General features: G+C 43.5%; 1 long non-coding RNA gene across 2 annotated transcripts in view; it reads right to left on the bottom strand.

The window, feature by feature from the left end:
* Nucleotides 1-24224, bottom strand: part of LOC137478014 (uncharacterized) — a 37543-nt gene extending 13319 nt beyond the window's left edge. The window contains exons 1-2 of one of the 2 annotated variants that reach the window (XR_011001357.1): nt 24047-24224; nt 22647-22782 (exon numbers count right to left, since the gene is read on the bottom strand). This is a non-coding gene — a long non-coding RNA (uncharacterized lncRNA). Of the gene's footprint in view, nt 1-1220; nt 4659-22646; nt 22783-24046 lie in introns of those variants that run through there. The other variant, XR_011001356.1, reaches the window with a different exon arrangement.
* Nucleotides 24225-24606: the final 382 nt, after the last annotated feature.

The following is a 24606-nucleotide window of genomic DNA, read 5'->3' as shown; positions in this document are numbered from 1 at the left end:
TGAATGCCCAGCTAACTGGGCTGAAATACCTGCCTGTGGTTTAATTTAAAGAACTCTATTGGAGGGTCCTCTGCTCTCTATCCGACCTGGGCCCAGTTGTTTAGTAGGTAAATCACTGTGGATTTATCATGTCTGAGTACTTCAGTGCTTTACTCCACACTGCAGCACAGGACAAATACCAGGAAGAAGAAATGAGCTGAGAGCAGAGGGTTGGATTCAAAGAAGTCTTAGGATATAATATGCCTGATTTCCCCACACTTCAAGGGACATATCTTTTTCAAGGGAGTAAGAAAGCTGCTGGGATCTAGCTCTTAGACTGATGCAGTAGTACAAGGAAAGAGAGAAATAGGAGTCACAAGAAAATGGCTCCAAATCTAGTCATGATTCCTAAACTACTTCTTCTCTTGCACTGACAGACAGATGAGGAGCAAATTCTAGGCATGCTAGTCCTCACTAGATGATCTTTCACTTCCCTCATTCTCTAATACAACAGTTGTGGCCCCACAAAAATCCAGCCACAGCAAACAGATAGGCTGCTACAAGATGCAACAGGATAGTCTTCTCTGGAAACACACAGAAAACCTCTGAAAACAGTTTGCTGAGTCTTGGGTCAAGATATAGGATGGAAAAGGAGACTTCAAAATACCACTGGAAATTTTTGGCAAAAAGCCACTGGTGTAAGCACAGCTCCTGAGACAACACAACAGAAACATAGATCCAAAATCCCCTCCCACTGTAATAAAATTGGAGCCATTTCATCATGACCGATTTCATTGTGTCATTATCAATTTATCCCATGTAAAGTGAGAGATGACCCTCGGCCCCCAGGGAATTTAGAAAATGCTACAGGAGTGTGAGGAGCAAATCAGGGGGCTCTGAAAATACCACTAGAATCTGTCTACAGAAATCCCCCGACAATCTCAGACACAGACCATCCTCGCAGCGAGACACAATAGCAGGACAAAGCCAGGCAGCAGGGCTATTAGAGGATCTGTGGAAGTAAGAATGCAGGAAATACCAGGCTGTCCAGCCAGTGGTCTGTCTAAGCCCATAACCTGTCTCCAACAGTGACTGTAATTCAGAAAAAAACCCACACTCGGCAAGAGGTAATTATAAAACAAGGTACAAGTAACAAGATTTTCATGCAACTTCCTCCCAAGCACTGGCAGTTTCCAGCTGGCTCCCCCACAGAGCAAATCCCATCCCAGAACTGACTGTACCTTTATAATTCAGGATTTCCTCATGATCCGCCTGAAACAGCCCATGTCTTTTTGCATCTTTCCAACATCATGGCCTCATCAAATCATTGTGCTACAGAGTTTCATCACTAACAGTGCACTGGCCTGAAATAAAAAAGAAAAAAGTATTTTTTGTACCAGCGATAAGCTACTGCTAATTCAATTTCAGTGGCTGCCAATCACTGGTTTCTAGAAAGGGCCATGAAAGGCTACTTGTTTTGTTACCAAGCAGACAGAAGGCATTCTGGTAGTTGTTAAAGAGTTTCTAGGAAATTGCAAGAGAATTAGAAAACCTTAAAGCAATAGCAGGAGGACTTCCATTTGTGTCTGCCTGTGGAGGGACAGCCTGGTGACTGTAGTTGACAGCAGAACCCCTGGCATTAGGGAAGGCCTGTTTGCTTCATAGCTGTGAGCATAATTAATGCATGGAATTCATTCTCACTTGTGAACCTAATGAGCTGGGCTAGTGCAGGGGTGTCAGTAAATCCCACCAGCTTCTCTGATAGTTAAAAAAAAGCCACTTCTTCACCTGAATCAGTGCAGCTTGCACAAGTCCTGTTTGCACCAACATTTGAGCATCCTGCCCACTGCAGCTCACGTTGTTTCATTGTTGGACGTTATGGAAATTCCCAGTGGAAATACTCATGATTATATTGTGGGAGGTGACTGATTACTGGGAGACAGAAAACAGATCCCCCATTAAAAATTCTAATTTTCACTTTCATGAGGAACTTTCTTAAGATGCATTGCAGTGAAAGAAGACACTGCAGGACCATTCATAAAATCTGTAATCTGATGTCCAATTTGTAAAGGTACATGGTGGCAAGTCTCTCATGAAGTTAACAAAATTTTAATGTTGATGGCATGTACTTGTCACTGCTGGCCAGCAAATTCCAAAGGTAAAGCGCACCTAGAATTCCAGAATTTCACTTGATGGTAACATTTTTAAAAGTTCCAACAATAGCTTGTGACATGCTACAAAACGGCGAAAGTATCAGACCTGGTGTAGGGATTATGAAGTGGAGAGTGGATGAAAAAAGCCCACAGAACTACAAAGGGTCTCTCTTTTTTTGTATCTGTGGATATTGTGTATTGTGGGACCTGCAGTGCACATAGGGAAGGACTTGCAGGACTCTTGGAAGATACCATTTATTATTCAGCTGGAAACACAGTTAACACCAGTGGGATTTGGTCTCCCTCATAAATGTGAACAATTTTTACTTAGAGCAGTCAAGTGACCAAGGGCTCCTTCAGCATGTGGGACTACAGAGTACAGTTTTAAGCAGTTTTATTAACTTTAGTTTAAATCACTTCCAGTACTGATCCCCCTAAAGATCAAAGCTGCTCCATCATTTATACCTGGCAGGCAGTAAAATCCTTACGTAAATCTGTAAGTCCCCTTGTTAAGTTTAACATTCATCACTTAACACCACTTAGCAGCCAACCAGGGAAGAGTGTGCCTGCCAGGCTCACTCCAACCAGTCCCATCTGCATCTTTTGCAGCAAGGATCCAAGGAGTCAAAAAGGAGTCAAAGGCTTTGTCCAATATCTGCTCCTGCAAGAGACACAGATGGGAGACGGCCCTTGGAGAGCACATCTCTGCTCCCCATTTAATCTGTGCCCCCACAGTAGCTGTGTCTGAATTCCTTAAGTTACTAGGAAATCTCAGAGAGCTACAGAAAACATTTTGTGCTTAATGATGCCTTCTTGGACCACAGTGTCATCAGACACTACCATGTCCTGCTAATGAGCTTCTCTCTGTGCAGTGTGGAGCTGCACTGAACTGAACTCTCCCCATAGGACAGCACGGCATGAACTGGCAGATTAAACTTTCCACTGGACCAGGGACAGTTGCAAGGCACTGGGATGGCATCCAACTTCAACTAAGTGGAGTAGGGATTGAGAACATGAATTTATAACCAGCAACCATCAATGAGGCGTAGGGAGCCATGTGTACAGCATACCCTTGAGGAAGAAGACTGGGGACTAGGGAAGAGTTGATTTTACCTAATGTAGGGCAGACAGGACATGAAAGGCCATATTCATCCACTAGAAAATAGTGTAGGAAAATACAGAGGTAAGACCATCACGACTTAAAGAAAAAAAACCAAAACCAGTCAGAAAATAGGTATGTCTGACTAATACTTGAAAGCAATGCTTCCCCTCCTTGGATTTAGAAAATGCATCCTGTTAAGCCAAGGATGTTCAGAAGGAGATCCAACAGCCATAGGCAGGGCCTGTAGTAGCAATAAGGTAAATGGTCCATCTCTAAGAGATGGCAAGTCTGGAATGCAAACTGTGAGAGGGAGTAATGAAAGACAGTCATCTTTAGAGAATGCAGTAGCAGGAACTACACAAGATAACAAGAGAAAAACCATAAGATGGAGAGATGGATACCATCCAGAAGAAAACTGCAGTTACCTCACACAACAGTTTCCAGTCCGCTTGGACTGGTACAAGTGCAGAGTCTCTGCTATGCAATTCACCAGCCATTTTTTTGGGAAACACTCTTTCTTGAAGTTCCCTCTTCTTTTTATGTCTCACTTTCCCCTTCCTTCCTCTCTGCCACTCCCTGCCTCTCTCCAGGCAGAGATATGTTTCTCTCAGCTGCTTCTGCGCCTGTGACTTTACTGCATGGGGGAAGTCAGTCCGGAAGGTCACCTCTTTCATCAAGTATTCTATTTGCATCCAAAATTGTATGTACATGAAAAATGTGGTCGTGTGTTGCACCTAGCTGCAGACGCAGATGAAATTCTGTGGAAAGCCTGATGCACACTAACCTTTGCAGATGGTGCAGCTATTGCTGAAAAATGGATTGCTTAATAAAGCATATCATCCGACATATTTGCTGCTTGGCTAGCCAAATAGAAGTTGTTTTTTGCACAAATTTCCTTGTCAAATTTGTCAATGTTCATGTCATTTTTGCTTTAGGTCACAGAGCAAGGTGCAAATTCTTGGCATCTTTACTAGTTGCAAGCCAATTTTGGCTATTTCTAACAATGAAGTGAATTTCTCTGAGGATAAGACACTCGCTTTATGGGGAGGAAAGGAAAACTGCAGGAAGTGGATAATTTTTTTCTGGGATTTTTTTTTCTTCATTTCTCTTTTCTTTTTTTCTCTTTCCTTTTGAGGGATAATGTTTGCATTCATTTATGGACCTTGTTAATTCATAGCAGAAAGAGGCCTTTTAGCCTGTTAAATAATTTATTTTGCTTGACTATTTGGAGCATGATGCACAGAGATTTTTTGCACTGGTGTGGAGAAAATTTATCCCTTTTTTGATCTTTTCTCTTCTTAGAAGAGAAGATCCATTCCTTTGGCATTCTTAAATGTGGAAGTCAGGGGATTTTTCCCTTCCAACTGTCTGCTCGAAGAGTAATGTTTTTAAGTTTCACATCTTAGACTTAAAGCAACAGAATGTATTTGTGTAGTTTGTTCTTCTACCTGCTCTACATCCTTTGGCTCTGCCTAGAGACACATCCTGTTCCCTGCTCAGGTTTTCAAGACTATTCCCTTCTTCCTGGGTTTCAGACATATTGCCACATGGTGCCCTCCCAGACAGAGTCACCACAAGCTGCTTTACTCAGAAGCAAAAGTAAAGATTGTCATTTCCATGTTTGCTACGATAACAGCCTCAGCAGGGGCAGCTTTTAAAAATGCGCTGCGCTGCCACGAGGAAACAGTATCAGCCTCAGGCACTGGGGCACAGTTCACCAGGAGGGCCACAGGGAACATAGGCATGAAAGCAAATATGGAGCATGTGTGAAAGGGCTGGAGCCCCATTCAAGCCCTTCCTCCACACCAAGTCAGGTTGTAGGGAAGAGTGTGCCTTGCAGATCCCTCAGAAGACCAGACCCTGCTCCTTCAGAGGTGCTGCACATGCAGTGTTGGCAGCATCCACTTTGGGGTACAGAGATCTACATCCAGTCATCCACCTCAATGTACCACAGTTTATCCAGCTCTCTACAAGGAGGGCTGCAATTTTGGTGTCAGGCATGCTATTTAGTTTGCATTTTCATTTTTGTGCAGTCACTCACTGGATATGGTGTTTTCCATTTACTAGTAACAGATGCATTCCTCTCTGGGCTGTGCTGCAGCAATTACCTTTCTCTTTGGAGGATTCATTTCTCCCTTTATTCCCACCCTGTACTAAGTCCTTTATCAAGCACACCTTTTCCAAAGATGCACCATTTGCCAAGTGCATCCTCCAGTAATCTATTCCTATAAAAAGAAGACTTTGCTGCAGGACATAGCCATTTGACATAATCCCATTTGCCTCTCAAGTAAGATCTCCGTTCAAAAAGAACATTTTTCTGCAAGGTACAGTTTGTTTACAAGGTTTATTTTGTTAGCAGGTGTATTCCCACTAGTAACTTTTCCACTGCACCATTTTTTTTAAAGGTCTTGTTTGGTAGCCAGATAGCCGAGACTGCCTGTGATAAAGCCAGCACAAGTGATTAATAGCAAAGTCTCTGCCATTTTATTATTAATAGCAGTGTGTTGACTCAATTAAATCCAGCCTGCTTTTTTTGGCAGGCCTTCGCAATTATACATATCATTATGGGCTGCAGCCCAAATGCATCCTGGGAGTAGACCAGAACTCCACATTAACTTTTTCTGGCTCGCTCTTTGCAGGTTGGCCACTGTAACATGAGGGCTATAACCAATCCAGGCTGCTTCAGGGATATCAGAATAGAGGAAGAAGGACAAATGGTGGAGGTGACGATCACACCTAGAAAGGGCACGCTCCCCTACAGCCATAAACAGCCTGGCAAGGATGCCCTGTATCCACCTCTCCACACTGAACCCCATAAACACAATGTGATCTGTCTGGACAGTACCTGTTACCAGCAGAGGTGATTTTCCAGCACACTGAGGGGTGTGTTCAGTAATCTCACACTGTGGGGTGTGTTCAGTAATCTCATCCAAAACAGACCTGCAAGCAGCTTGGCCTAGCTTGAAGAGGCACTGAACTGAGGTACAACCCTTTATTTTGAGAAAGGCTCCTGTATATTGTTTCCTGGTGTGAGAGACTGATCTCCTAGTAAAGCTGGAATACCCTAAACTCAAAGTACCCCAAAGCATGCAGTAGGCATATTCTAGTGCTGAACATACTTGCTTCTATCTTTTGAAAAAAATTCAACTAGACTGTTGGGAGGAAAGCCAGCCATGGAACTAAGGCAAAACACTAGGACCAAGTTAAATTCTCAGCACCGATAATGGACTCCATGTATGATTCCAAGCGATCCTATATATACAAAGTCCTGGGGCATTTTCTGTAGCCTTCAAACTCAAGAGATCCGTGAGCTATTCAGGTCACTTGTTATTTGGGAGCACCAAACTTTGGGTGCCTAAATTGTCGACAGAGTTGCACAGACAAGGGTAGGTTGCCTTACCTTGAGTTTTGAAGAGAGCTGGAGTCTGGGGACCCTGAACGGCTGGTGAAATTAAGACTTGTGGTTTTCTCACAGCCTTTTGAGATAGCATGTCCATAAATAGATGTTCTGTTAATGGGAGAAAGCTCTTTTTGGACCTGAATCTCATCAGACTTGTAAATAAAGCACTTAGCAAAAAGATAGTCTGATCTGAGTTGTAGGCCTTGCCATCACTCAGGTAGCAAATCACAGACATAAAGTGCTAGAGGAATAGCCAGGTCTGGCCCCTTGCAAGAGCAGCATATGTTGATCAGAAGCACTGACCCATCACTGTCCTGTGCAGACTGGGTGGGCTTTATCTTCCTGCAACATTCTAACTAGAATAGGCAACTGCAGTGATATACTCTATCATGCATATGGTCTATGATATCTCTCACAATGACTGCTGGGTTTTTCTTCCCAAACACACTGCTCTTTGCAGCTGTAGATCTGGATTCTCCTCTCCAATGAAGCCTGGAAATGTCTCACCTTCCTGTAGGCACCAAAGACATCACCCTTCACCCTGTGGTGTTAGAGGAGACCCCAACAAGCCACATCTGAAGTCCCACAAAAAAGAGTAGGTCCTTTTTTCCATTACCTGAACAGGGAGCTTTGCAGCTGAAGGCTCTTTTCAGCTTGTGCTACTTCATCTTTCAGAAGCCCATTAAGACAGGAGGACACACTGTGCTTTCCATCCCAGCTTGGCCTGTCTCCATCCCTGTCATCCATCTGGTTTATTTGCTGGCATCAAACAATCCACAGCTGTGGGGCTCTTGCTAACCAGGGTGGAAGAGTTTAAGTGCTTGGCCTATAATCTCCTCCCAGAGCCTACAATGCAGTTCTGTAAATAATTCTGCTGCTGGACAAGGGAATGCAGAGGTGCTCTGCTGTCTATATTCCCCTGTAGAGCTCTCACCAGTTCAGAGAGGACTTTGTTTGTACCCAGCTCCAGGCAGCATTGGAGCTGTAGCTGCAGAGTGGTGCTGCAGCACTGAATATGGGTAACAGACCACACCCACAGATCTATAGGTCTAACAGATCCTCAAGGAAAGTTCCCTCCCCACTCTGTACAGATGCTTAGCTCTAGAAGCTGTTCCAAACAAGGAACAATCTAGTCGGCACCCACAGCTGAATCTTCCTTCATAAAGGGGGGCATGTATTGCTATTTCTATAGACCCAGATGAATCTTCCTTCATAAAGGGGTGCATGTATTGCTATTTCTATAGACCCAGATGGTGGTGGCTTTCCACCATCTCCTCCCTTGCTTCTTCCATCCCAGAGGGTCGATTTGCCAACCCAAAGCTAAGCTTTGGAAAACCCTCACCTGCTTTTCTGAGGACCAAAGGGGAGCTTATGACAAGTGCTTCCCTGAGGAACCTCAGCAACATAAGCAAAGCCACTTGTGACAACGCTGAGTTTAACTACCCTCAGTGTGCCTGGGAAAGAACCCAGGATATTCTGTCAGATAAGATGAGATGCACACATAGCAGTGGGGAAGGGGGGACCAAGAGGATTGATGAAGATATTTGAGGGTTTTGTACAAACTTGGTTTCCTCCCAGACAAAGGAGGCTGCAGATCCATGGCTATGGCTTGCAGAAGTGCCTGCCCTAGCAGAATGCCTGCTTGGCTTATGCCTGTAAGTGTAAGAAAGATAAACATAATTCTGGATGATGGTGTTCAGAAATCTGCTTTAAAATAATGCACCTTTCATGGACTAGGTGGACACATCCACAAACTGGCTGAGCAATGTCACTTTCTTTAAAAATACATTAAGAATCTAAGACATTTGTTCTCTTCTTGTTTCAACAAGAATGTAATTTTGATTTTTAGGTAGCACAAAGGAGGGCAATTAAGATGGTGAAGAGTCTAGAGGTGAAGCTGTATGAAGAGTAGCTGAGATCACTTGGTCTGCTCAGCCTGGACAAGAGGAGACTGAGGGCAGACCTCACTGCAGTTAGAATTTCCTTGTGAGGGGAAGAGGAGGGGCAGACACTGATCTCTGCTCTGTGGTGACAGTGACAGGGCACAAGAGAATGGCCTGAAGTTGTCAGGGAAATGTTCTTCACCCGGAGGGTGATCAGGTACTGGAACAGCTCCCCAGGGAAGTGGTCACAGTACCAGCCTGACAGAGTTCAGAAAGTGTTTGGACAACGCTCTTGGGCCCATGGTGTGACTTTTGGGGGTGTCCTGTGCAGAGTGAGGAGTTGGACTTTGATAATTCTTGTGGGTCCCTTCCAACTCAGTGCATTCTATAATTCTGTAGTGTATGACACTGACCATCTTATGAAGCTGGACAGAGGAAACTGTCTTTTTTTGCAGGATATTAGAAGCAATATTCAATTCCCTTCCAAAGGCAGGATATTAGAAGCAATATTCAATTCCCTTCCAAAGACAAATGCTTTCCCTATTGCCCTATAAACCAGACTTGACCCACATCTCAAATATGACAGAATGGGGCTGAAGTATTATTCCAGAGAACCCAGCCACAATTCAGTACAACAAAGTTTAATTATCTAGAACAACATCATATCCTGTTCTAGAGACTGGACTACTAACTTTCAGTGTGATGTCAGGGGTGCCCTCACTTCAGGGCCTTTTTATTTTTAAGGACAATTCCAGAGATTTAGAGAGGCAAAAATTCTGAAGCCCACTGGTAACAAACAAGTGCTTATTACCTCAGTGACTAAGTGTGCTTTTCTCTGAGATGTCCCTTAACCCCAGGATGAGTGACCACCTCAGAGGAGAGGGTGACCTACTCTCCTGAGAGAGATGATCAGACATTTGTAAGGCTTGTGGCTGTCACCTCAGGACCAGTTAGGGAACTGAGCTGTTATTGCTCCCCTGTTATCAGTTACGGCAGGAGATTCCTTGCCTTGTGGCTGAGGCTGCTTTGTACCAATGACTCACAGAACATAACTAAACCATGTAAAATGTCATCCTGTGTTTGCCATTAATAAGCTTTCAATTAATAACACAAATTTCCAAGAATACCCTGAGCTTGAAACTCTGTGCTATGCTGCCTAGCAGAGCCAATCAGGGCGTTCTCAAAGCCAAGCCTTAATAAAGTAATTCTGCTTTCCAGGAAAGATCACTCCTTGCTGCTGCAGCTGGAAAACCCCAGCTCACGCACATATACACACCATACTACCCCATATGGGAAAAAAACATCCTGTTACTTGGAGGATTGCAGGAAAGCTTTCAAAATGAGGTACAAAGCTTTTCTTTTGAAATACGACAAAACCTGACTTGCTTACTTGCTGATATAAGTTACTCCCTGAGGTACATGGGGTTGATCAGTTGTACTATAAGGAAGACAACTGGACCTGTGTTTAGGAGGGCCATAGTCAAAATCAGAGGTACTAATGTGATGCCAGGTGACATCAGTTTTTCCACCACATGTGCAGTTTTTCAACTGCAGTTTTTCAATCATTGTGTACACATGAGCTTTTTCCTGTTGTAAGGACAAGTACACAGGAAACCATGGGAAAGTTTAGGCTTGTATTAAACACATATCAACCTTTCTGAAGATAGATCTAAAAAGCATGACCATGCATATGTCCCTCACACAAATAATAGCAAAGACAAGGCATTGCCACCTACCCAGGCCCTGCGCCTTCTGCTACCTGTACACAGCTCACCTACCTGGGAGAAAATACTTCTCTTTCTGGTATGCAAAGCCACTCAGCATTGCCAAGGGCACTCTCTTTCACAGACACACAGAGCACGGCATCTTCCTTATTTCTACATTATTTGTGCAATTCCTCCCCTGTATCTGCAGTCAGGTACAATCTCTTGCTATCTGTACACATCTGTGTCCACAACACACCCTGTTGATACGCAGGCATGCAGACAGACAAGCTCGCTCTCTCTCTCTCGCTCACACACCTCTCCCACCCCCAGGAGGAACTACAGGTATTGAAAGGCAATCCTCCCAGCTCACAGAGACTGCTGAATGGAATAATTAATTTTCTGATGAGCATGAACATCACGCAAAGGCAGTCACATGGATATGGTGGAATGCTTCCAGCCAATATCCATGCAATCCGGATATTTGGATTCACCCATCCTCAGCCTCTGCTCTCAGCAGTGCTGACGGCAGCAAAGCTGAGCTTGCTGCGCTGATTGGGAAGGCCTCACAGATCTGGCTGGCTGGCCTGGGTGGTAGAAGACAGCTGAGCTGTTGTGCATAGCTTGCTCCTCCTCACCACCAAAGACAGGGAGACCTTGCCAGCTCCCATTCCGTAAGCTACTGCTCCCACAGGAAGCTGGCACCAACTGCCTACCAACACCCAGCCCTGCTCTGGTCTCTGGAGCAGGGAAGAGAATTGCATGAGCAGCATCAGTCTGCTCAAACCTAACAGTCCTTCCCAGTGAATTAAGGGCAAATCCCTGATGCAAGGACACTAATTCTCCAGGCTACAGATCAAACTTGTCTCACCCCTAATCTCCACTCATCCTTAAGTCAACTTGTTCTCTTCTGTTTTACAATTCAGGGTTAAAAATGCTTGTGGAGAGCAGCTACAGACATTAATTCTAGGGAATAGAGGAAAAGGGAGCTTAAAGAAGAACAGGGGATGTGAGGCAAAACAGTATTCTTAGGCAGTGGTTCAAACTGCACCCAAACCCAGAGGAATCCCAGTTACAGAGCTATGATACTCCTAGAAACTAAGGTATAGAGCTGTTTGCTTCTTTGTAAATGTTCAGCCAGTGTTGCTTTAGCATAATTGATCAGTCTAGACAAACAGAAACAATGAGCTTACCATGCTGGACATGTGAGTCCCATTCCCAGCTCTGTCTTCAGCTTTGCACATGTTCAGGGACATCTGTTCCACAGCTGTAAGATTAACACAGAAATACTTGGCTTGACTTTTGCTGCAAGCTCAGATCACAAGCTCATCAAGAACTGTGGTCCAGAGAGAGATTAAGACAGTGCAAGTTGCCATATAAATTAAAGGATCCCTTGTTGCAGTAGCAAAAGCACAAGCATGTGTGGCTAGAGACTTGCAGGCATGGCTTTTTGCACATTGCATGTGTATCTATGCTTCTTGCATGGTGCCACACCACATCAGCAGTCTCTACACATATCCCACCTCTTAAGTGCTTTTATCTTGGAATTCCCATCAGGGAAGAAAATATCTGGCACAACTCTTTCCAAAAGACTTGAGGCCAGGAACTTAACTGTATAGTCTTAGATGGGAATTTGCTGAGAATTTTCACAAGAGTTGAAGTCTGAGCTAAACTTCAATGTGATAAAATCAACTTTCCATTGTGTAGGTTTGGGTTCTATCAGCCTTGTGGCTCTGATCCTTCCCAGTACACTTGGTTCTTTGAATTTTTTCATCCACAGTCATGATGCTTAGAAATAGTGGTTGGAACTGGCAAGTCTAACACTTCTTTGTAGGTATGAGAAATCTTCTAATCTTCTCTATTTTTTTTCTATTTGAAGCTAGGAGAATAACCTAGGGGAATTATCTTACTGTAAAATTGAGGCTTACAAGTAAAAGCAGAGTCATGAAATGAAAAGCCAAAGGTCCTCAGTCATGCTGGACTTGCTTTTTCAGCTCCCAGGGTTGTTGCCCATCCACAAGAGCTCAGTGTGTCATTATTTATATTTGCTAATAGGTCGCATAAAAGAGAGAAAGGATTGTTGTGCAAGTCATTGCCCCAGTCCAGAATACACTGGGAAATTCCCACGGATATATACAGTACAGAAGCAAACAATGACATCCAAATATCTGCCTAGAAAAAGATACATCTAGCTTTTCAAAGGGTGGCATACCAAACTGATGAGGAATTAGTCAAAACCCTGGATTAAATATGGGTTCAAACTCCACTCTCCTCATGCAAACAAAATTTCCCAGCCTTGCGTGGATGGGCTTGCCCTTCCCAAGACACTAGGATTAAAAACAAAACAACAAAACAAACCCAAAAAATCCCCAAGCAAGCAAACAAATGAACAAATAGACAAATACACACTTACACAACCCCCCCAAACCCCACAAAACAAAACAAAAAAAGAAGGAGAAAAAACCCCCACCAATTAAACAAACCCCACAGAGGTGGAGTTTTCAAGCATACCAAGAAGGCTTAGGAATGCAAGTCAGTCAGATGGGTGCTTCTAAGTCCCTCCACTGTTTTGGAAGACTTCCAGCCCTAGGAGTAAAATAAAAGGCAGGGGATATATATGGCTGGTAGGCTAATGAAGCTTAATTTTATCCAGCTTCTATTTGTTCTTTGGTTTCGCTTCAGAGCATTGATTTCACATTCTTGCACCTTTTACATATGCATATATATTTCATAAATAGGCAAATGTATATACACAGACCTGAGCATGGGAGTATGTTTATACATGTAAAGCAACTGGGTATTTACAAGCTGTTTCTAAGGTTATAATATCCATTGCTATTATGAACTGCTTCATTAACCTGTCAATCAGATTGCTTTCTCCCTTTCAGCTCTCTCCCGTGTTACTCTGTGTGTTGGAAGTGAAGCATGTGTGTTTGTGTCAAGTGTATTATTTCAGACAGTACAGACACACAGACACACATGGACGCACGCCCAGAAATTAATATGGTTTCATTGCTGCCTCCCCAGAAGCCTGGCTCTGGCCAACCCTCTGGACTCCGCTAGCCATGGAGATGCCTCGTGCAGTCATTTATCACCCAGCCCCTGGCCAGTGGCACGGGGCTCCTGGCGTTGCATCCCCAGGCAGCCTGGTTGCCATGCAGGAGGAGGGGCATGTCTGCAGCGTGGTTGCAGTTTGGAAGCACTGCTGATGGACTAGTCCCCAATAAACCCCCCAAAAGTGCTGATGTGCTGAAAGCAGCTGACACTGATGGATCTGCTCTCATCTTGCCTTTCAGTCAGCTGCAAGAGAGACGAGAGAGAGGAAGAGGAACAAAGGCAGAGATTAACTCTTTTGTCACAGAGCTCTGCAGTTTTACAAGGCAAGATAAAGCTGCTGTCCAGGTTGGGTGCAGATGGGACCAGCTCAGCACAGTCTGTCTGATTCTCTTTGGACTCCAGTAGGGGAAAAAACAGCCTGAACTGCACAATGATTTACTGGCAGGGTTCTGTGCTGCCTAACTGAGCCTTACTACTTGCCTTGCAGTTACAACCACAGCCAGGGAAACCAGCAGGGATGCCTGGACATGGTCCTGGGCAACTGGCTCTGGGTGGCCCTGCCTGAGCAGGAGGCCTGGACAAGATAACCTCCAGAGGTCCCTTCCCTCCTCAACCATTCTGTAATTCTGTGATTGTGCCAGACCTGCACACCCAACAACCAACACTTTAAACCAACACTGCTTGCACCAACACTGCTTTAAGCACCACACAGCAGCACCAAGTCCACCCAGTGCAGACTCCTGAGATGTGACACAAGCTGCTCAGCCAGCAAAGCACATTCCTGTGGATGCAAGCTCAATAAATACAAATGTCCAGGGGGGTTAGTACACTCCTGTGTATGAAATCATGGGGTGAATTTTGTCTGTGACGCCAGGCATCGGAATCCCCAGATCAAGTCTCAAACTGCCACTTGTGATACTCCTCACTAGAGCCAGTCAGAATGTTTTCAAATAATTTCATTTAATCAAACCAAGTTTTACCAAAATTTAGCTGTCTGGGGAATTTGATCCATTTGGCTTAAGCTTTTCTTGAGCATACCTTGGTTCCAAGGGGCTCAGATATGAACCTCCAGTCTGCATTGTTATGTCATTCTGCACAAGAAGAATTTGGAAGGTTTTCTTCTTCTCTCACTGTGCTAGAAACTTCAGCAGCTGCCAAGGAGCAGGAATTTGAGCTTCCAGATCTCCTCTATGAAGGACTAGCCATGTATCCACATGGATGTGTCCCCATCCAGTCACATACCGACTTCAATGCAAATATGGTCAGAGATTCACCCAATTCTTTCACTGCCTTTGCACAGTCGTGTTTAACACTGACAATGTCACAGGTACAACAGGACCCCAAATTCTCACATGCCCAGCTGGTGGCCAAATGTCCTCAGAAAGGCAGACTATGCTACATTAAGCCTAAGCACACAAGGAGACACAGTTAATAATACTACTAACAAGAGGGTAACAACAATAATACTGATGCTAATTCTTATTAATAAAAATGTTAACAACATTCTTGTTCCTATGCAAAATCTCATTTTATTTGTAATATCGGTTTTCTTTGATGTGAAGAGAGGAGGTAGGATCTTTTTCTAGGTAATTCTAAAAACATATTCCTAAACCCATATTGAAAACTCGATCATTTTCCAGATTCAACAGAAACTTTCAAATAGCATATTTCAAAAACAAAATTCATATTTTTAATCAAGAAAAAGAAGGACACCTTGTCATGAGAGAGCCATTTTACAACTGGGTCTAACATTTTACAGTGGTCTAACTCTGCAGAGCATTTTTTCAAGCCTGGTTAATCATGCACTTGTGAGGCACAGTTCACAAGTGTTCCCAGGTAAACCAGCCACCAGGTGAAGTACAAATTACCATGAATAAAGGCAGGAGCCAGCCCCAGCTGAAAGTTAGGGCTGTTCCAGGGTTTTTGTCAAGACTGGGGTCTTGTGGAGCTGAGCCCTATGCAGCTTTGCAAACACATAAAGAGAGCCTGTCAGATCTGCAATCCACCATCATAAAGCATATCAGTAAAGACAAGTACATTACACTTGGACATGGACACACTCCGAAACACAGGCACATCACCACAGCACAAACTCCTGCTCTCATGTACTCTCTGCTGAACATGCAATCCTTCCTGAAATACAAAAACAAGATCTCTAAGTCAACAAATGGAAAATGTGGGACTGGAGGGGAAGAGTCCTGAGATTTACCTTTTTTTTAACTTTCTAATTCCTAGAGAAAAAAGGGCCTTTTAAAATAAATTAATAGTAAACGCAATGTTTCCTGAGGAAATCCTGATGTGTTTGTTGCCACATCATTTCAGTTTTTGTCTATTGCCCCCCATTTCCTTTTAATAAAAAACAGTAAAAGCTAAGTTAGACTCCCAGACTCTAAACTTGGCTTGCAGAATACTTTTCCTGTCAAGAGGATGATTTAAAATGAAACCTGAAGTAGAGATCTGCTCTAAAGTCTAAAAACAACTTTGAAATGTAAAGGTTTTCCACCACACACAAATAACAATAATAATCTCACCATGCCAAATGCAGACAGTCTTGGAAACAAACCCACCAAGGTATTATCGATCATCTCTTCACATGTCCTTAATAAAATCTTGGTCTAAAATCTATCCACAATATGCCATCTGCCACACACTGAGATGAAATATGGTGTCTGCTCTTGGCTTCTAACACTCTGATGAACCATTTGTGAAATCTCTGCAGAATTTCACATTCTCAGTAGCACACTTTTCTAGAGAACTGATTTTCAACCTTAATTTTATCTGTATGCCCCTAAAATAATAGATCTGTCTCCAAAGGGCCTAAAAGACAATCTATAGATTGTTATACAGATGGTTTGAACTTGCCTTTCTCAGTAACTTTTGCAAACTCACTTAGGAACAGCTCAAATTCCCCAGGGAGTTCTGTGAACCCTGGAACCAAGATTTGGTACTTTAGGGAAGGGCTACATGGACTGCCTAAATTGAAGTCATGGAGGCTTCCAGTGCCAGGGTTAGCCAGCTCCTGGCTATAAACACCTCTGAGAAAACCTGTCTTCCTCTTCATCTCAGAGTGCTGACAGGTGCTGAAAGGTGCTTAAGCAGGACACTTGAGCAAGTGCCTGCTTTCAAGCACCTGAGGACTGCTGGAGGGATTCCTTATGTGCTGCAGGTCAAGCACATGCACAGGCTGTGGAGAAGTGAAGCCCTTGGCAGCCACCTCAAAAATGTTCCTGCCAGTGAGTGCTGCCCAGGCACCAGAGCTCTGGGTCCAGGGAGTGCATCCAGGCAGGAGAGGACTCAGTTCCCCAGCCCATGCACCCACCTCAGTGCCCTCCATTCCCAGAGAGTCCACAAGGGCCCATTTATTCTAAGATATGAAATTTGTGTTGTTTCTTTATTGTTCTTTAATGAAACCCTGTTTATTCTAGGCTTTTAATTCTTTCCATCTATTATGTTTAGACAACTCATTAACAATCATTTGTTATCATTAGACTTCAATTTTAAGCTCCTTTTCCCAGAGGATGCAAGGCAGTACTTTTAAACATATTTGCATCATAAACAATTTCTGGGCCCCGTGTGCCATCTATTACCCCAGCCTTTCCCTCCTTCTTACTTGTGCTGGAAGGTGCTGAAAGAGCCTTAGGAAGATTTTGGCTGAGTCCAGGGTAATTTGTGCTTCCCCCAGTCTTGGGCCATGGAGGGTTCTACATTAGGACAGCAACCTGGTGCATTAATAGCAAACTCTTGAAATCCTAAGCCATGTAATGGTGAGCTGCTCCTTCCACTGGGATTAATGACTACATGCTGCAGCTGAATTCATTAGGGTCTGCTAAAGATAGCATGCTAGCCTGGGATAATGCGTGGGCCTCATTCTGCTCATTTATGGTGGTTCAGCTCCACTGGATTTAGTGAAGTCATTCCTGATTTGCAGCAGGGTCCCTCGTGTGCATGCTAGATAAGCACTACGTCACACTTTGCATTCATTGACAGCTCCCAGTAGGCAAAAATGTGATCCCTGTTATGTTGGTTAAATCCAGATCAACATTCACTGAGGCTGCAAGGCATCCTTTGGATATGAAGTAGCATCAGCATGCATGGAGTGTGGCCTGCATGATGCAATTTGCTCTGGTAGAAGGGAGGTCCCTTAAGATGCATAGAAAGCACGAAAATAGTCGCTGTTCTCCTCATGGTTTTCCTAAGTTTTGCTTGGTGCTATATTCATTATATACTGGTCAGCACCAACCCTGACCAGTAAAATGAAGAAGAAAAGAGAAATCACTAAGCTGGCATGTTTTTAACGTATGCTTTGATCTCCAAAATCTCATTCCAAATTATGCTCAAAAACATGTTGGATGTGGCAGCCTTGTCTCCTCTTTCCTACATCCCCATGAGCAAGCCAATGACACATCTGTTCAGAAGAAGTTTAGCTCTTATTAGTAGCATTGCTAGATCATCTCTGTCAGTGCCAAGTCTTGTGCTGGTGCTAATGCATTGTCATTGTCTTGATATCTTGGAATCTGGCTTTTAAAGTTCATCTGGTGGTGCTACCCCAGGCCCAGTAACACTACAGGAATGCACATTTTGGAGTTGCTGTTTCACTACAGCCCCTGCACCCTTGACTGGCAGTCAAAAAAACAAATCTGCTGTTCAAAGGCCTCAGTTCTGCATAGCTCTAAGCTTGTGCTCAGCTTTAGAGACCTGGAGGCCTTTCATTCACAGGCATTTCACTTGTCCAAAAGCCATTTCACACCACCAAGTGCAAAGGAGGTATTACATGCAGCCAAATTTTGCTGGCTAGAGTACACACACAGGAGAATAGCAGGCTGGACCACCACACCTATTACAGCTTTCCATATGGATGCTTGCAGTTTATAAGAAGATGAAAACACTTCATACATATTATTGTGGAGTGTTCATGGTGTTTTTACACCTCTGATGAACTCTACTGCCTCTACAGTGCTAGAGATCATGATGATCCTTGCTGCAAGGCTCTACCCTGCATGCTAACTAAATTCCTGTAATTTTCTATCCTTCCTTTGTTATTCTGATCCAATTAAAGTCACTGCAGCTAAGTGAAAAGTCATGATTGGCTAATTGGATTTAGGAAAGCAGAACACCATCAGGGGCCAGGTTTAATTTAGGTTTCCTCAAAAATTTTAAAGCCACTGGTAGGCTAGAAGAGGCAGCTACACTATTGGTTAGCTGCAGCTTGAAGAAAAGGGATTAGTTGGTTGCTGAGTGAGCTCCCTGCTGCCTTGTGTCCATGGAGCTCTCCAATTCCAATGCCTGTGTCAGTCTTTTTCTTCGAATCCAATGCAATGGTCCTTTATATATCTCACTCTGCCCCTTTAAGTCTCCAGTCTCATCCTGCACCAGTCACTGTCTCTCATGATTACTCCACAGATCAGTGCAGTCCCCTCCCCAAAAATGAACTTCCCATGGTCCTGAGGGGCACTTCTGTGCAAGACGTGTACGTGACTGGACCTGCACTCCTGGATGTGGTGCGGGACATAAACTTCTCTGAAGTCAAGTGGAAGTTTTTCCAGTGAGGTTGAAGGGGTTCAACGCATCTAAATATTTCTCCAAACACCAAGTGGCCAACTCCTTTCCAGCTGCCCTGGATGCAGACCCCCCGGGATTCCAATCACAAAGTGAGATGAATACAATAAAAGATCCATTCTCATGAGCATTTATAAGTGACCAGAAGCCTATCTGTGATATCTCCAACATAAGCCATTAAAACATGGCGTGCCATATCTGCTAAAACCAAAAGTTTCACTGAAATTCATTAAAATAATTAATCATATTATAGATTCTGAGTACCTTCTGACTTTAAAGCTTCTAATAAATTCTTAGGCTATTTATTCTGATTTAATGCTCACCTTGGGTACAGAAACATTGAAAAGATAACAAACTGAGTGGATGACTGATATTGTCATATGCCTGATTCTAAGAGCTTCAGAAACTTCATAAAACATGTAATAAAGAGTTACTATCACTACTACCCAAATGCACAGTAAACTACTTGCATAGGACCAGTAACAGTCAAGAAATGTATGCTAACAAACATTATACAAAAATAAACAATTTTCAAGGTGGACTCTAAATTCTTGTGTTTGGGACAATTTCAAAACACTTTACATTTTTGGCTTGGCTATTTTCTTTCCCCCTCTCTCTCTCTCTCTTTTTTTTTTTTTTTTTAAATAAAATCATGCCTGAAAATTTAGAAAATCTCATGTATTTCCAGTCTTGCATCCAAACCAAAAGACTAGCAAGATCACTGGGCATGTTAAGAAGGCTGTCTATTAGTATTAGCACAGTAAACTACTTGCATAGGACCAGTAACAGTCAAGAAATGTATGCTAACAAACATTATACAAAAATAAACAATTTTCAAGGTGGACTCTAAATTCTTGGGTTTGGGACAATTTCAAAACACTTTACATTTTTGGCTTGGCTATTTTCTTTCCCCCTCTCTCTCTCTCTCTCTTTTTTTTTTTTTTTTTTTTTAATAAAATCATGCCTGAAAATTTAGAAAATCTCATGTATTTCCAGTCTTGCATCCAAAACAAAAGACTAGCAAGATCACTGGGCATGTTAAGAAGGCTGTCTATTAGTATTCGTAAATATTTGCAGCATCAAATACTTGGAAGAATCACTTGAGCCATCACCTGACATACTTCTGCTCCTACTGAAGTAGAAGAACTAAAGAGGATCAGCCAAAGAAACAAAATCCTTCTCTCCTGCCTGTCACTAGTTGTTGGTTTTTTGGGGGTTTTTTGTTTGTTTGTTTGGTTTGGTTTTTTCAGGTTTTTTTTGTTTTGTTTTTTCTTATTTTTAAGGAATCATTATTTTTAATTTGGTTGTCAACTGCAGTGAAAATATGCTCCCTGTTCCACTATTTCTAACTCCCTTGAGGATTTTTCAGGCCCTATTTCAACTGAGACCTTTTTTGCAAGTCTGGCCTTTCCCCCCAATAATGTTGCTACTGAAAAAAAGTTGTACCATCACTGTTTTTACACAAATGCCTGACACTTGTTTCTTTCCCTGTGGTCTTGTCAATACCAGACCACAAGCTTGAAGTTGCCAGGACCTGAGTTCCCAGTGCCTCCAGATCTTGGCATTGTCTGCATTTCAGAATCTGGCCCCTGAGGCTTTGCAGTTGGCTTATGAAAAGAAAAAGTGCCCCCTCCTTAAAACCACAGTCCGTGCAAGTTTGTGTCTTCCATGAAAATTAACATGCTGGACAGCAGATGGGACAAACACATGCTAGAGGCCAGATCCTTATGCTGGTTACACCAACATCATCTGCAAACTTGAGGGAACAAGGGCAAACAACAGAACTAAAGCAATTTACATGAGCAGTAGGTCTTCCTTCCTGCTGGCTAACAGTAACAGTTTGGATTTTTGGGCAGAGGCAGGGATAAAGAGAAAAATAACTATGTTTATACAAAATTTTAGCCTGCTCCAAAGCTGTCTTTAGAGGTCCCATGCTGTGACACTTGATATCAAATTCTTTAAAAATCCCAAAGAACATCACACCACCACACCACTTTGCCAAGTAACAGGCTTCACAACTGCCTTGGGAGAGCCAACCAGCCCCCATGGATACAGAGGTGGCTTAATTTCCCCCTCTCTTCTTTTCCCCAGACCCTCACTTACAGCTCCTCAAAATACCTGTGGTTAAATAATGACAGCGCAGTCTCATGGAAGATTCTGGCAGCATCCTGCAAAAGAGCAAAGCCCATGGTGTTCAGGCAGTGCACAGAAGAATGATGTGTAACACTTTGCAAAGCACTACCTCCTTAGAAAGTCTTGACCTCTTTGAAGGGAAGACCCAGGTCCTGAACCAATTTTCTTCCCCTGACCTAGCCGTCCCCTTGATTCTTGGCCTCCTTGATTTGAGGACTCATTCTTTCTTACCATTCCTCTTTCCTAGCCTCTGTCTGGTCATTCTCTGGGCAAGAAGGACCATGCAACATTGTGGTTCTACCCGAGTCTTCCTTTTCTGATAAAGTTTTTACATATCCTTCTCTTTAGGATAGGAAGTTTCTTCCACTATGCGTAGAGTTATACATAAGCAGTATTTATTCCACTGTGCTTTTCAAAGGGAATTGGCACTTAATTTCCTGAGGATACGGTGAAAATTCCAACTGTACCCTAGGAGCAGCAGGGATTGTGAACCTGTATAGTCAGACCTAGGAGATACTCGTGGATTTCTGGCAACAGTAAATTCAGAACAAGCACCGCTGCTCTTGGATCCTTCAGCAAGTATAGCACAAAGATTTCTGTGCTCCCAGGTCAAATGTGTCTCCTTCATGGTAAGGCTCTCTGGACACATCTGGCATGTTATCAGATTAATTTCCACTGAGCTTGATACAGTGTTCATCAAAGTCAATAGTGACATTTCCTGGGTCATGCCAGAGGTCCAGTAATACTTCATACCTTCCCATATGTAATCATTTAATTACTTCCCACTAATTACTTCTGCAGGGAGCTTTAAGATTTTCAGTTCTGCAACACCTTTTCCTGATGGTCTCTGGATCAAGCCTTTACCCAGGAGAAGGTGACTGGCCTGACCCATGTTATAGGAAGGACTCTGCAGGCCCCTCTTTGATCCACAAGAGGCTCAACAGTAACCAAGGGGAAAATACATATATCATTACTTCTCTTGATCAGGATCTATTTCCTGCAGGACTCTGAATCAGGAAAATCCAGTCACATCTCTGTGTATATACATGCATGGTATGGTTGTCTTTTGCATATGTGCAAAGACAACCAACCCCAAAGGTCAAACAGGACTGCCACTCCAAAATGCAATAAAGCTCTCAGCTTAACTTCAAAGAAGAGGAAAAAGCAAATGATCAGAGAGAGCAAGAAAGCAAGGAAGACAGAGATAAAGAGAAAAAACCAAGGGGAAGATGATTTTCTATCAACAAAACAGCAGGGACAAATTCTAGTTCATCTCATCAGAAACATCTCCTTCGTGTGCAAACACTGCCTGGAGCCAACACTAATCTCCCAGATTAAAGCCTTTTAATAGCAATTAGTCCTCTCTGCACTAACCCACTGGACACTCCACTGCATATTTGGGAAAGGGGGGAGGCTGAAGGGAGTGTCACCAACAGTTTAACCCATATGTGCCCTGATGTGTCTAAATCCTTATCATACACACACATTTGTGCACAGGCCAGGAAACCGTGGCAGTGAAACCTGTTTGGATTGCAGCAGAGAATGGGGCCATGACAGCTAGATGTGGGTGTAAATACTTGTGTGAGTTGGATCAAGCCCAGATCCAAGAGGTGGAATTTCAGAATGGCTTTATGGTAGGCCAGAAGCATTAGCCAGCTACAGGCAGAAGCACTGACTTACCACCAGCTCCAAAAGCTATCCCAGCTGGCAACAAGAGACAACCACAGGCAACAAGATGTCCTTAGAGCTACCTTCATGCTACCAGCCTGCTGAACAGCCTAGGTACTGCTCCTGCCCAAGACACCTTCCAGCATCCCTGGAGAAAAGGAAGAGAAGAGACTTTTTAAAGTTGTTTTTGGTTGGTTCATCTCCATACCCCATCAAAGGTACGCGATCTCTCTGTAAGTGTTTACAGGAAACACGAGCTGCTGCCCCATCTGGGTCTGGCAGAGGGAGCAGTTCCCACCTCCTGCACAGATTGCTGTACCAAGAAAGGCAGATCCTACAGAAAAGAACATCAGATTGCAGAGTCCCTGTTAACAAAGTGAGCAGCTTGGCTGAAATGGCTGAGAGGGGGAAGAGGAAAGTAGAGGACACTGGTGCGAAACAATAGTCTCTGTACAGAGACTCTGAACTTCCCAAATGGGAAGCCAAGCAGAATTTCTTGGAAGGAGCCACATCAGCTGCCCTTCGAGCTATTAGACCACACAAACAGGACAGAGGAAAGCCTTCCATAAGGTGACAGTAAAGAGAGGAGGAAAAACTATTTTGAGTGGCTATTGTCCCTTCCCCTTCTCTTCCCAGCAGCTGGAGTTGCCAAAACCCCTGCACAACCCTGTGGTGGCCCCCGCCCTGTAACACACACACACACACACACCACACACACCACACACACCACACACACACACCCCCACCCCATCCATAGGGGTAGTGCAATTACTATTCAGGCTGGGGGCTGAAGATAGTCTCCTGGCCCTTCTTCTAATGTAAGGTTATTGTAATTGATATGAAGGTAATTGATAATGTGTTACGGTGAATAATGTCTTCAATTTTCTGCTAAATCCCATTTTTGTAGCCATCTGGGCTCCTCCAACTGCCCCCCTGGGACGCAGAGTAATAGATAGTAATTATTCTCAAGTCATTTACTTTTTCAAAGTGTTTAGTGCTTATCTGTTTTACAATTAAAATGGAAACGACCCTGATTCACTTCCTTTCTTTTTTATTTAAATAGCATTCACACACACACACACACACACACACACTCACTCCTACACGCCCTGGAGCAGGAGGGTGTGTGCATATTATTGTGCGAGTGCATGTGTGCATGCATATAATTGTCATACAGAAACACACACGGCAGAGGTATGTACTTCATCGTGCACCTTCACTCTCAGGCACTGTGAAAGCACAATCACACAACACTAAGAAATACAAACTGTATTCCTTCCCCCCCCACCTTGTCCCCATGGTGACGCGCCAGAGTGAATGCCTCAAAACACCCCACAGAACCACCCCCAGGGAGAGATGCATCCAGCACACAACAATGAACACCTCAACACACCCAGAAACTACACACTTACCTGACCTTACCTGGGAACAAGATATTTCCACAGAATCAGCCAGTGAACAAGAAATCAACTGTAAGTACATCAAAGTGATAGCATTTTACCCCAATACTGGTAATCTGAATGAAGATAAACCTGCAAGTTCTAACAACACAGACACAGTTACACCTAGAAGAATACAGCTAATAGTATAAATGCAGTCTCCAGTATAAACCCATATTAATATACAGATGATTCCAGTATATACATGTAAATAAGGTAATGCAAGCTATTAAGGGCACCACCAATGAAAACCCTCCTTTGTGCAGCAGCTAAACCTATTTCAGTATATGATCCAAACCTCCCCAGTGAGTTCTGCTCCTTTGAGTTCTGTCTCAGCTCACGGTACTCCAGGTGAGACATAAACAAGCAAATCCACAATGTTCACGGGGATCCACTGTGCTAGATTTAAGGATTTTTGCAACAGTTGTAGCCTAAGCCTTGGTAACTGATGCACAGGAACATCTGCAGCTACAAACTACCTCAGTGAGAGTCTAACAAGGAGGGCTAATAGGAAAATGGTCCAGGAGCTTTCC

This window comes from Anomalospiza imberbis, chromosome 8 (genome assembly GCF_031753505.1).
Source record: "Anomalospiza imberbis isolate Cuckoo-Finch-1a 21T00152 chromosome 8, ASM3175350v1, whole genome shotgun sequence".
In the NCBI taxonomy this organism is placed as follows: Eukaryota; Metazoa; Chordata; class Aves; order Passeriformes; family Viduidae; genus Anomalospiza; species Anomalospiza imberbis.
Note: the sequence above shows the minus strand (reverse complement) of the source record. Positions and strands in the feature narration are given on the sequence as shown.